General features: G+C 40.4%; 1 protein-coding gene and 1 long non-coding RNA gene across 2 annotated transcripts in view; one reads left to right on the forward strand and one right to left on the reverse strand.

Moving 5' to 3' along the window:
• Positions 1–13,486, forward strand: part of LOC116973292 (nuclear receptor coactivator 7-like) — a 71,372-nt gene that overhangs the window by 6,473 nt on the left and 51,413 nt on the right. The gene's annotated exons all lie outside the window — the stretch shown is intronic.
• LOC116973294 lies at positions 5,340–8,729 on the reverse strand. Its single transcript, XR_004412033.1, has 3 exons — positions 8,560–8,729; positions 7,063–7,064; positions 5,340–5,350 (listed from the first exon to the last, which is right to left on the reverse strand). It is a non-coding gene; the product is annotated as an uncharacterized LOC116973294 (long non-coding RNA).

A 13,486-nucleotide genomic window follows, 5' to 3' on the forward strand; every position in this document is an offset into this window, starting at 1 on the left:
ACCCGTGTAGCAGTGGCAAACCTGCCTGCCAGAATGCTGGTCCCCCACCTGTTAAGATGCAATCCGTCCCTTTTGTACAGTTCCTTTTGTACAGTATGCAGAACCATCTCTGGTTGCCTCAAACCCACATGAGTTGACAACCTGTACCTGCTATGTGGTATTGCACCCCTCCAATCAGAAGAGCAGTATTCTCAAAAGTGGAACGCACCAAGCAGGAGGATGACCCTCGTCATCCAATGTCCCAACACGTCCAGGCACCAAAGAGGTTAAAATCCAGAAATAGCTTCCTACATGCAGTTCAACCCCTGAATGATAGCTCCCGCACCTGAAGGATAGATGCTTGGGTGACACACCTACAATTAAAACCCCACACACTGACACTATACCCTGAGGAGTCCCTTCCATTGGGAGCGAAAGAAACATGACCAGTCTGGCTCTGCCTCAATCGCCCCAGAACACGGGTCGGACGGTGCAAAGCCCTCATGCAGAAGTGGGGGTACAACAACGATGGACCAAACAAATGTGACTGTGGGGAGGCAACCCAAACTATGGAGCACTTACTTTAGCAATGTTACAAAATTTTGAGATTTTAAAAATCAAGTCTGTAATTTATCCCATCAGATAAAGCATAAAAATAAGTTTAATTTGACACCTAATTCACTTTCATATCTCAAGTATTTAAAAAGTTATGGCCATTTTCATACTCGGAAATGAGCATCTTGTTCCCTATTGATTTTCTATGGACATAACAAAAAAGCTGTGATCTTGAACAGTCAAAAGCCCATAACTTTCTTAAAAATTAAGAAAACTGAATGAAATTTTCAGTTATCATAGATTGAAGCATTCTGAAACAAATATAAAATAATCTTACTTGGATGACCTGAAATTAAAGCATATAATTAGTTAGTTACCTAATTGTAGCTAATTTCAGACTTCAATTACTAGATCTAAACATCTATCCATTTCTTAATAAATGATTAACATTTTTAAATAGCCTAAATGTCCAAATAATATTCACAAATAATTCACAATAAAACATGATTTTTAAATCTCATTTACATTAATTTATAGGCCAAATGGAAGGAATTTAGTGTTCAATTGCTGTAAATAAATGCCCATTTAAATCAGCTTTCTAGTGGGTCCCTGTGGAACGCGCTGGTTTAGAACGTTCACATTGCGGTAGATTTGTGCCCCAAATGCCCAGAAAAATACTGCGCGATATAATGGGCCCAAATTGAGCTACTCGCAATATTAAACTTTGTATAAAGGGTTCTTTAGAAGCCCTTTTTAATGTAAATATATACAGCCTAACTTCAGCTGTTTGCTTTATGAGACTCTGCGGTTGCTGGCGGTCACGGGTTTAGAGATTGATTTTTAAACTACTATAACTATTTTACGAGGCCTTTAAAACTAATAATAGCTTTTGCGACGGGGTCTTCCAGCGATTTTTCGTTAATAATTAACTAGGCTGAACATCTTCGATTTGAACAGCCTAGAGAAAATCGCGTTTTAAACCCGCCCCCTCTAAACGGCGCCAAAATCGCGCACACCCTCAGCAGCAGATTTTCAAAGACGCTTCAGGTAGGCTTTGCAACATACCTACTTACTTACCTCCCCTTCCTCCCAGAGCCTTGCAAACCAGTAGATCTCAAGGTCTTCAACCCATGTGCCAGAGGCTGCATTATGCGGTGGCTTGGAAAAGTGTAGCTCCAAGAATGAAGAAGACGAAGGACACATTTGGATGGTCTTGGTGGGAACACACTCCTCCACACATTTATTTGTGAAGTTGGTAACAATGTTGGTAAACAATCCATGTTTGCATATTCTCAAATATAATTTTAGGCTTCATTGGAGATAAATTAAGGCAATTGCATATTAAATTTTGAATTTCCATCCAGATTTTCGTGCATGTGACTACCTTCCAAACAGGTAGAATAATTACAAATTTAGTGGGATCCAGGGAAAACATAGGGAAATGGGAGTAGGTTGGATGGGGCATCTTGTTCAGCATGGATACGTTGGGCTGAAGGGCCAGTTTCTGTGCTGTCTGTCTCTGACTGACTCTTTTAATCCTTGATTTATTAAAACAGTGGAACAACAAATGCATGGAAGGCCCTCATGTGATTTAAGATGTCTAATCTTACCAAATGTTAGGCTTCCCGGAAAAGATTAGGACGCACTGTACCCCTAATATTATCGCCTCATTTGGTAGAGAGAAACCTGGGTGCAGAAAATTAAATGAGGTAGTTTTAAAAATAGTATCAACACTGATTTTTGGTTTTACCACTTGATTCCTTTAAAGGACTAAATAGGAAAATCTTTGTTACTTTTAACATTTAATCTTATTAAAAAGTTCAGTAAATATTTGATTTTTGGAGTTACGATCTGAACAAAGCAGTTAGATTCATAAATGTGAAGGTGATTTTTTTAAATTTTGCGAGCACTTCCGAATGTTTTTAAAGGTGAGAATGGTTTGACTTGCTTTTAGTGTTTTTCATTAACTGTTGAAAATTGAACTTCTGAAATTGGCAAATGATGAGCAGAGTTGTTTATACAGTGTCCTCCATAATGTTTGGGACAAACCCATTATTTATTTATTTGCCTCTGTACTCCACAATTTTAGATTTGTAATAGGACAAAATCACATGTGGTTAAAGTGCACATTGTCAGATTTCAATAAAGGCGATTTTTATGCATCTTGGTTTCACCAGGTAGAAATCACAGCAGTGTTTACACATAATCCCCCCCATTTCAGAGCATCATAATATTTGAGACACTGCAATTTCATGTACTGTAAATGAAAATGGTCATATTTAGTATTTTTTTTGGATATCCTTTGCATGCAATGACTGCTTGAAGTCTGCGAATCATGGACATCACCAGTTGCTGGGTGTCTTCTGTGGTGATGCTCTGCCAGGCCTATATTGCAGCCATCTTTAGCATATGCTTGTTTTGGGGGCTAGTCCCCTTCAGTTTTCTCTACAGCATATAAAAGGCATGCTCAATTGGGTTCAGATCGGGTAATTGACTTGGCCACTCAAGAATTTACCATTTTTTAGTTTTTAAAAATAGAAAATAAAATCCATGGCAAGTGAATTATTAATTTCATATATTAATACTACCAATATTGAAGATGTCTGGAGAATAGAAAAACTTACTGGACGAGAATATTTATTTTACTCATCAGTACATAAAACTTATTCAAGAATCGACTATTTTTTAGATGACTCCAAACTTTTCCCATATACATACAATTCAAAATATCATAATATTATGATTTTGTATGTAGTGGCAGATTTTCATATCTTTCAGGTAATTAGCACCCTAGTCGCTATTTGGATGAGAATGGTTGAAAGGGGGTGTCTTCTAAACGCGTGCAAGCTCACTCACAGAGACCTTCAGAGCTTCTTCTCAGATATGGCTTAAAAACACAGTCTTTTGATGAATAAATGCTTTATTGTTGATACATCCAAGTTTCTTCCGACTCGTTACTACAATCTTTTTCGAACTCCAGCATTACTTTAGACATTAGTAAACTCCTCATGTCTCCGTAACACTGATAATGATTCCGCATGGTAGAAGGGTTAACCTTCCCCATCGGCTTTCCAAACTAAACTAAAAACTAAACCTCTGCGCAAGCATCTAAGCTCCAAACACGCCCAAAAACACGTCATAAATCCCACCCACAAGATAACGGGCAGTCTAAAATTTAAAGGCACATGCCATCATTAATGACATGCAAAACAGGCCAAATGGCCACTTCATAATGGCCCCTAATTGTTCTAAGTATATTACGAGGCAATTACTAATAAACATTAAAAAAGTGGCCATAAAGCCTTAACATATATCAAAAGCAAAAGGTCGGAATAAAACCCTGTGGCTCCTCATTGGGAAATTAAACCCCGGTCTACCGTGTGACAGGCGATACTAACGAGGAAAAAATAGCTTTTCACCGGCTTTTCTAATTCATCAGTAGTCATTTGATTAACAGCAATGGCAGGACAGTTCTTCTGATTTCCGATTTCGTGGTTCCTTTTCAAGTCGGGTTTTCGTAGCATACGGTTCTTCACCTTGGCTCCTAACAATCTGTATAGGTTCCAAAGCCTTCAAAACATTCATTCCGATAAGTAGATCAACACTAGAATCTATTTCAGATATCTTGACATTCTTCAGGTAAGACCATTGCTTTAATACTTCATGTCTTGATATATTTTGACGACCAACAGGCATAGTTCCATGCGTAAACACTTCAGATATCGGTATGAAATTATCTTTGTCCAAACTGGATACCTCCTTACTTGTAATGCAATGACTCATGCTCTCTTTATCTTTAGTCATGGTATGTAATGTTTCCATGTAATCGAATCTTAGTCTCTTCTCTGATATTTAGCCTTCTTGTCAGGCTTTCTGTGCAAAAGGTAGTCGAACTTCTGTGATCCAGAAAAGCATATGTTTGCAACACTATTCGTCTTGCTGTTCCTTACCTGTACTGGTAAGATAGAAAAATTACAAGCTTCAACCCCGGCCGCAATATGAGCAGTTACTTGAAGCGAGGTGATAGCATTTCTAGTAATTGGCTTCTCGACCTGTTCTGTTTGTTCCGGTTCATCCTCTTCTATTTGCTCTGGTAACTCATTATCCGTTTGTTCTAGTTCTTCTTCTTCCCAATGCTCTGGTAGCTCTTCTTCAATGAGAAGTGCTTCAGGGTGATATTGTTTGCACTGATAACAAATTATAGGACTCTTACAGTCTCTCACCATATGTCCTCTTTTCAAACATCCAAAACAGATTCCCTTCTCTTTCAAGAAATCCATCTTGTCTTCATATTCTTTCATCTTGAATCTTCGACACCATCTTATGGTGTGACCAACTTCATCACATACAAACAAAATACTATTTTCTTGCTAGTAGACACCTTTCTTTTTCTTTCATCTGTCTTTTCCACACATATGGTCGTGATAGCAAAACTACTTCTCTTAGGTTCAGATCTTTCTTCAGTTTTGGAAAAGGTAGAACCTTTGTTAGTTGCCATCAGTTTGTAATCTTTAATATTCCCGTAGTTTGCGTCTAACATGTTCCGTACTTCCTTGTCCAAGAATTCCACTAGGTCTGGTAGCCTTCGATTCACCAGAAATCGTAGGCTCTCTTTTTCATCCTTAACTTTTGTCTCTAACACCTCCGCTGGTGCTCTTACGAAAGTTTCATACTGCAAAGGATCTCCACCAGACGTAGGAATTTCTACTGGTGGTTGAATGAGAGAGGTATTTTGTTGAGCTATAATCTCGTTGAATTCAGTTTGCCTATACAACAGTGCCAATAATCCATCCTGATTACTCTGTCTTGGCTCCACCTGTTGATAAACAGACCTTTGTGATTCAAACTGGCTTGCTCGAGCCTGTGCACCAGGCCATGAAAAAGTGTGGTCCGGTAATGGTTTGTCTCGAGCATCCACAGACGCTCCAATAGTAATTGGTTTCGATCTAGCACTCATTTGCTGAGATGCAGTTTTACCCATCATCCTCTGTTACAATGGGTTTTCAAAGCCTAGAAATCCGGTGGACCTTGACTGTGGAATTGATCCAACTGCTAAATCATTTAGAGCAATTTTTCTTCTTGGTCCAGAGCTCATCGTCCTCGACGATCTCGAGCTGCATCTTGAGCCCTCACTTTCCAGTATGTCCTTCTTGGCTTTGGCTATCGCCATCTTTGTGTCTAATTCCAGTTGTTCCTTACATCGCATCATCTCTTCTTGCTGTCGCGTTATCTCTCGCGTCCTCTCTTCTTGCTGTTGCGCCATCTCATTTTTTTGTCGCGCCATCTCTTGCGTCCTCTCTTCTCGATGTCGCGTCATCTCATCTTGCTGTCGCGCCAATTCATGTTTTTTCTCTTCTTGCTGTCGCGCCATCTCATGTTTTTTCTTCATGGCATCCGGTTTTATTGAGAGCGCATCAAAATCAGCCTTTGCTCCCAATTGAGCAGAAGTCCTTGACCCCGAACTGGCTGAGCAACCAGATTTATGTCTTGATCCTCGTGAAGATATATTGGAGACATTATCTCATCGTCTAAATTCTTCTTCCATTCTGGCACCTTGTTGCTTCGCACTTCCAGCTACTAAGCTCGTAACTTGTGACATAATTTCAGATAACCACTTCTCTGCCTTTTTCATGAAACCATTGAATATCTTCTTCGTGTCTTCATCCCACTGGGTATTTCTTCTGCGTTCTTCCCAAGACAGCACTGAACATAGCAATACATTCTGTTTCTTGCCAACCTCCTGGTAGAGGTTCCATAGTTGGCTCATATTAGATTTCACCTTGATCATGTTCTGTTCTGATTCCAATAGTTTCTTCTGTGTATCAATTAATCTGGTAACCTGCAACCATAATTCATTTCTCTCTTTCTCGGTTTCTTTCAAACAGGCAGCTAGTGAAATATCTGTTTCTTCAAGTTGTCTGGGTCTTTCTTCACCACCACGTGGTTCATCTGGCATAGTTCTTTCTTCCTCTTCTAATTCCATGATTTTAAAGAGGTCTTGGCAGATTGCCAAATCTTTATATTAATCGAACAAAAGTATCTGCTAGTAGCTGTGGCTTTGTTTTGTCAACATTTCTTTTCAAAACCAAAACATACTAATAATGTAGAGCACATCTCTCTAACTCCAGGTGCAAAAAGATGATCCTAATTCAAATGGAATGTGCTTATCAAGAGACTCTAAACAATCCATACAAACTCCATACAGACTGCACCCGTAGTCAGGATCGAAACCGGGTCTCTGACGTTGTGAGGCGGCAGCTTTACCGCTGCGCCACTGTGCTGCCCAGCTGCGCCATTGTGTGGCTATTGTCCATTAGACTATTGTCTAACTTTATGCTGTTAAGTTTGAATTTATGCATTTAATGTTATGCAACGCTTAGTGCAGTTGCAATGGAATTGTTAACCGTGTCTTTTTGTTTCTATGTGTGAATTTATTCAATTCATTTTTGTGATCTAGGTGACGTTAGCAATGAAAACCATTTATTTTTGCCTACGAGAAGGTGGTACTAAGTTGTGTTGTTTAATCACTCCTTTTGGTGAGAGCACTTTTACTGTTGGGTAGTTGGGTAGATGGTTCCATGATTTTGATCCAGCTACAATGAAAGAGGCTTTTTTTTTGTATATGGATAAGGTGTGTTTTGGAGGGGAACTTGTAGGTGGTGGCATTTCCATACACATGCGATCACCATCCTTGGTGGTAGAGGTTGGGAGATTCTATGGAGTACATTGGACAAGTTACTGAAGTACATTTTTGTAGATGATATATACTGCAGCCACTTTGCACTAGTTCTCATGAGAATGAATTTGAGTTTTTCTTTGAATGCTATGCAAGGCGGCCACTTTGTCCACGTTGCTGTTCATCTTGTTGGTGTTGTTGCTGCAGCACTCATTCAGGCAAGTGGAGAGCGTTACATTCTACCACATTTTAAAACTTTGGTTGTTTGTATTGAAAGTGCTTGGCAACAAATTCTGATCTTGTTTCTGAGTTTGCATAAACTAGATTTCCATTTTTTGGCATGGCTAGGGTTTGAACTTTGAAGATCTTTTGGCTACAGTATTGTAATAGTTTTTATCAATCAACAAGTTGCTAAGATTGTTCTAACCTGATAATTTAAAAAAAAAATCTGCAAATCTGCTTGGTATCGTTCTTCTGAATTTTGTTAGTGCTGCTTCCTGTTATTTCTTTTATGCATCTTGTGTAGTCTGGCATAGTACTTCCTTTTATTAATTTTTGTTTTAAATTTAGCCAGTGTATTCCTTTCCTGCCCAAAGGCATTAGTGTGAGCTATGGCTTAATGGATTCTAATTGCTCTCTGGCCCCTTACCCAAATGTTTATGTAGGGACTTATTATTTGATTAAATTTGAATTAAATGACATTAAGTATCATTTCATTTAACACTGGGACCATTATAACAGGACAACATTGTATCCCACTGGATTTCATCTGTTTAGTTTCCAGAAGGGTGGTGAATCTGTTGAATTCATTGCCACAAAACACTGGTGGCCAAGACAATGGATATTTTTATGGCAGAGATAGATAGCTTCTTGATTAGTATGTGTGTGAGGAGTTATGGGGAGAAGGCAGGAGAATGGGGTTAAGAGGGGAAGATAGATCAGCCATGATTGAATGGCAGAGTAGACTTGATGGGCCAAATGGCGTAATTCTGCTATCACTTATGAGCAGTTGCAATATCCAGTAATGACCATGTCCATGAATTGTTGCTTTTTAAAGTTTTTGATATTAATTGAGAATCAAACTTGCACGTGAACTATTCCAATACCGTATAGTGGCTAAGATGAACTGAATATTCTCTTTGAAGTACAGCAAAGATATCCAAACATTGATGACAGTGGCAACTGAAACTAATATATAGTTCAAGATGAAAAAGGTTAACTTTTAAATAAACAGACAACTCGCAATACGGTATTGTAGATCAATTCAAAACTTTACTAATTATCGGCCGATGGAAGTGGCAAGGATAACCCCAGCCAAGTGAGCAACATGGACACATGACTCTCTTTACTCCACTTCCCTGAACACAGAATTACATGGTATTTTATACTGTTCTTTTGTCACCTAAGCACATTCCAAAGACATTAGTCATGGTCAGAGGTACAGTAAATACACATTACTACAGGATGTGACTCTTGTCAATCATCAGTTGCATCAAAGGCATCCTGTCATTTGGTACAAGGCAGTCGCATATCAAAGGCATCCTGTCATTGCACACCTCAAAGGCATCGGTCATTGTCTCAATACCGCTCACTGGGACTAACCTGGGCTTCCTTGCTCATCAATTGGTAGACGCATTTCAAAGTCATCGGTCATTGTCTCAATATACATTAACCGGAGGCAAGCCTGGGCTAGTTCAATACAGAGTCACTTGAGCACATTCCAAAGATGTTAGTCATTGTCTTAATACACAGCAACCTGGGGAAGTCTGGGCTTGTCTTTCTGTATCAATCTAATTGGAGAAAAAGCCTGCTTTGAGACGAAATATGAGTTGTAACCTAGCCCAGGAATCCATAATATATTTTTTATATTTTAACAGCATTCAGCCTTATCATTCCCTCCTTTTTTATCAATTTGATAACAATTACAGTCCTCGCAGAGTACATAAGAAAGACCATCGCAGGTCCCTCCTTTTTCTGCTAGGATAAAATCTAAGGACATCCTGTTTTGTAATACTACAGTTCTCATAGCTACCATCTCAGCTGTTACCCCTTCTATCTCTTCCGGGGTTACACTCAACGAGGCGGCAGTGGCATTTGCAAGCGTTTCTATAGCAGAGGCCATTTTAATTCGTTCCCGTGATACTATCATACTACCATAGGATGGGAACAGGATCATAAAAAATTGCTCAGCCTTCGTTAGGCTTCGCTTGGAAATCCCCGTGTGCTGGTGTAACTGGTTCATGCTTCTCATGTGTGGCACCACATATGCAACATAACAACACCCTGTACAGTGATGGGGTCCTTTTAGTTGTTCACAAGCTGCCCCGTCTGCTGGCGGCATTCCTGGTAACCATGGGTAGGCCCTGGATCCACATACAAAATGTGCCATTAACCAGTCGGGATAATATATTTGTTTCAAGCGATCCCGATATATATTCCAAAATATATATTTTTTTCCAAAAAAACTAGATTCTAATATCACTAATTTTATATGGGATTATAGAGCACACAGAACTCAACGAAAGCATTTGTGTAAACCTAAAGAAGTTGGGGGTTTATCATTACCTAACTTTACGTATTACTACTGGGCAGTGCATATTAAGAACATAATGTACTGGTTGGATAGTTCCACTCACCAGTCGGAGTGGATAAGAATGGAGAAAGAGGAGTGTTTCCCGTACGATATAGGAACGATCTTGTTCTCACCAATAAAATTGAATAGTATAACATATAAGAACCCAATTATTCACAATAGAATAAGAATTTGGAAACAAATAAAATTATCCTTGAAATTAAATCATCTATCAGTACTAACCCCACTATTGAACAACCCTGCATTCAAACCATCTATTATCGACAAAACATTTAAACAATGGGATAGACTGGGATTTAGGAAAGTAGGAGATATGTATGAATTGGGCAAATTATTATCATTTCAACAATTAAAATCAAAATTTAAATTGAATGATAATATTTTAAATATATACAGATATGTGACTTTATGAAGAAATATACACATAGATTTCAAACTATTTTTAGACCCTTTAGAAGAAGCAATGAATATTAAGGCTGATTCACAAAAACTAATATCATACTTTTATAATATACTAGACTAAGTGGGACCCGTTGGGTCCCAGCATCACACAGGAGGGCTGGTCATCCAACGCAATATTCCACCTCTCCACCAATTCTAATATTGGTGGCCAGTTTGGGGGGGGGGGGGGGCGGGCTTTCTGGAGTGCTTGTATGGGTGTTGTGGGCTGAAGGGACTGGTTTCCAGAGGGCTAGTATGCAAATTGTGCGCCAAATGGATTCTTGGGCTGGCGTCTCAGTCAATCAAGCCTGTTGTGCTGGCAACTCACTCACTCACGGCTGGTGGGCTGGTAGTTGACTCACGGCTAATCCTTGAAATTCTATTTCAAGCAGGGTATAAGGCCACCAAATTCAAGTGCAGTTTTCTGCCACTTCTAGCAGGGTGCAAGGCCACCAAATTCAAGTGCAGTTTCATACCATTTGAAGTAGGTTGCAAAGCCACTAAAGACAGCGAGTCATGACCTCTCCCTCCTCCATCTTGCAGAGACTGAGCCACACCCACATTTCCCGGTTTTATAACCCCTCCCCCTCTGGAAAGAATTCTCTGCACCTGCTCAGCGGAGGGGGACTGAGTAAGATGGCCAAAAATCACAGCCGTAAGTGGTAGCGTTTTATCTAAAATCAATATACAGTGCAAACAGGAAGTAAGTGCATTTACAGTAGTGCCTTTTAACTTCAAGCCAAAGCACCCAAGCCACCATTTGCAGTAAGTAGTGCCTTTCAACTTCAAGCCAAAGCGCCCAAGCCACCATTTGCAGTAAGTAGTGCCTTTCATCTTCATGCCACCATTTGCAGTAAGTGGTGCCTTTCAACTTCAAGCCAATGCACCCAAGCCACCATTTGCAGTAAGTAGTGGCTTTCAACTTCAAGCCAATGCATCCACGCCACCATTTGTAGTAAGTAGTGGCTTTCAACTTCAAACCACACCCAAGCCACCATCAGCAGTAAGAGGTGCCTTTCAACTTCAAGCCACACCCAAGCCACCATTTGCAGTAAGTAGAGCCTTTCAACTTCAAGCCACCATTTGCACTAAGTAGTGCCTTTCAACTTCAAGTCAAAGATCCCAAGCCACCATTTGCAGTAAGTAGTGCCTTTCAACTTCAAGCCACACCCAAGCCACCATTTGCATTAAGTAGTGCCTTTCAACTTCAAGCCAATGCACCCAAGCCACCATTTGCAGTAATAGTGCCTTTCAACTTCATGCCACCATTAGCAGTAAATAGTGCCTTTCAACTTCAAGCCAATGCACCCAAGCCACCCTTTGCAGTATGTAGTGCCTTTCAACATCAAGCCAAAGCAACCAAGCCACCATTTGCAGTAATAGTGCCTTTCAACTTCATGCCACCATTAGCAGTAAGTATTGCCTTTCAACTTCAAGCCAAAGCACCCAAGCCACCAGTTGGAGTTTAGAAATAGAGAAGCTATCCCTGAATCTGCTGATGCTTTTTTTTTCGTCCAAGTTTTTGTATCTTCTGGCAGATGGAAAGTTGGTAGGAGATTCGCAGGAGATCTGCCAAGCCTCCTTAGTCTACTGTGAAAGTAGTGTACTTCCTTCGTCACATCTTCAATGTGGTTGGTCCAGAACATGAAGCTCGCCACCATCTCCACCATGGAAATATTGATGTTGATTGGGGCATGTGCACACCTCGTCTTGCTGACATTGAAAGAGAGGTAGTTGCTCGGCACCATGTTACTATTCCTGTGCTCCATCTCTTCGCTTTATGCGAACCGACCCACAGCAATGCAAACTTGTAAAGGCAGAATTTGGCTGCACAGTCCTGAGTGTTTAGGGAGTATCGTAGGGAGCTGAGAATGCATCCTTGCTGTGTACTAGTGTTGAGCAGCCAATCTGCATTTATTCACAGAAGCTAATTAAGGGTACTTCTCCAAAACCCGGGACCCCTTCACGAGAGAAACCAGCAACTTTATTACAGCACAGCAGGAAGTCATTCAGCCCTTTGCCCATCTGGCTCTTAAAAGATCTATTCAGTAGGTTCTTTCTCTGCCCTACACTCCTCGCAACCATCATAAATTAACATGTGGCGATCTTCCAGTAACTGAAAATTAATTTCAATACGAAAGTTGCTTTACTACTTGAAGTATAGAAATGACTAAAATTGGGATCCAAGGAGAGATAGCTCCCAATGGATAGAAAATTAAGATTAGCAAGAATAATTAATAGGCAAAATTAGCAAATTTGTACGTGATACAAAAGTGGGTGGTATTACAGATAATGAAGATGGTTGTGAAAAACAGCGGCGGGATCTTGGTTGGCCAGGTGGACTGAGGAATGATACAGAGAAATGTAATGTGTTGCATTCTGGGAAGTCTAATATGGGAAAGACCTACACAGTGAATGGGAGGGGTCTGTGGAGTGTTGTGGAGCAGAGGGATCTAGTAGTGCAGGTGCATGGTTCCTTGATGGTAGAGTCGCAGGTAGATAGGGTGGTCAAAAAGGCTTTTGGCCTTCATCAGTCAGAGCATTGAGTGTAGAAGTTGGGAGGCCATGTTGCAGTTGTATAAGATGTTGGTGGGGCCGCATTTAGAGTATTGTATTCAGTTCTTGGCACCATGTTATATGAAAGATGTTGTCAAGCTGGAAAGGGAACAGAAAAGATTTACGAGGCTGTTGCCAGGATTCGTGGGTCTGAGCTATAGGGACAGGTTGTGTAAGCTGGGACTCTGCTCCTTAGAGTGCAGGAGTCTGAGCGGTGATCTTATAGAGGTGTATAAAATCATGACAGGAATAGATTGGTTGATGCACAGAGTTTCATGCCCAGAGCAGGGGAATCGAGGACCAGCAGACATGGGTTTAAGGTGAAGAGGAAAAGATTTAATAGAAACCGGAGTGGTAACTTTCACATTGAGTGGTGGGTGTATGGAATGAACTGCCAGAGGAGGTAGTTGAGACAGGGACTATCTCAACGTTTAAGAAACTGGTACAATGATCGGACAAGTTTGGAGGAATATGGACCAAACACAGACTAGTGTACCTGGACATGTTGGCTGGTGTGGACAAATTGGGCTGAAGGGCCTGTTTCCACACTATATGACTCTTTTCTGAAGGTATGCAGCATACATACAGTGCCACAGGCAGTTTCTGTACACTGCAGCATGCTCTTTCATTGCTTACAGTTTGCTCCTGGCTAATGCTCCGCATTTCCTCCACATATTCTGATGCAT

The sequence above is a fragment of the Amblyraja radiata genome, chromosome 5 (genome assembly GCF_010909765.2).
Source record: "Amblyraja radiata isolate CabotCenter1 chromosome 5, sAmbRad1.1.pri, whole genome shotgun sequence".
Classification (NCBI taxonomy): domain Eukaryota; kingdom Metazoa; phylum Chordata; class Chondrichthyes; order Rajiformes; family Rajidae; genus Amblyraja; species Amblyraja radiata.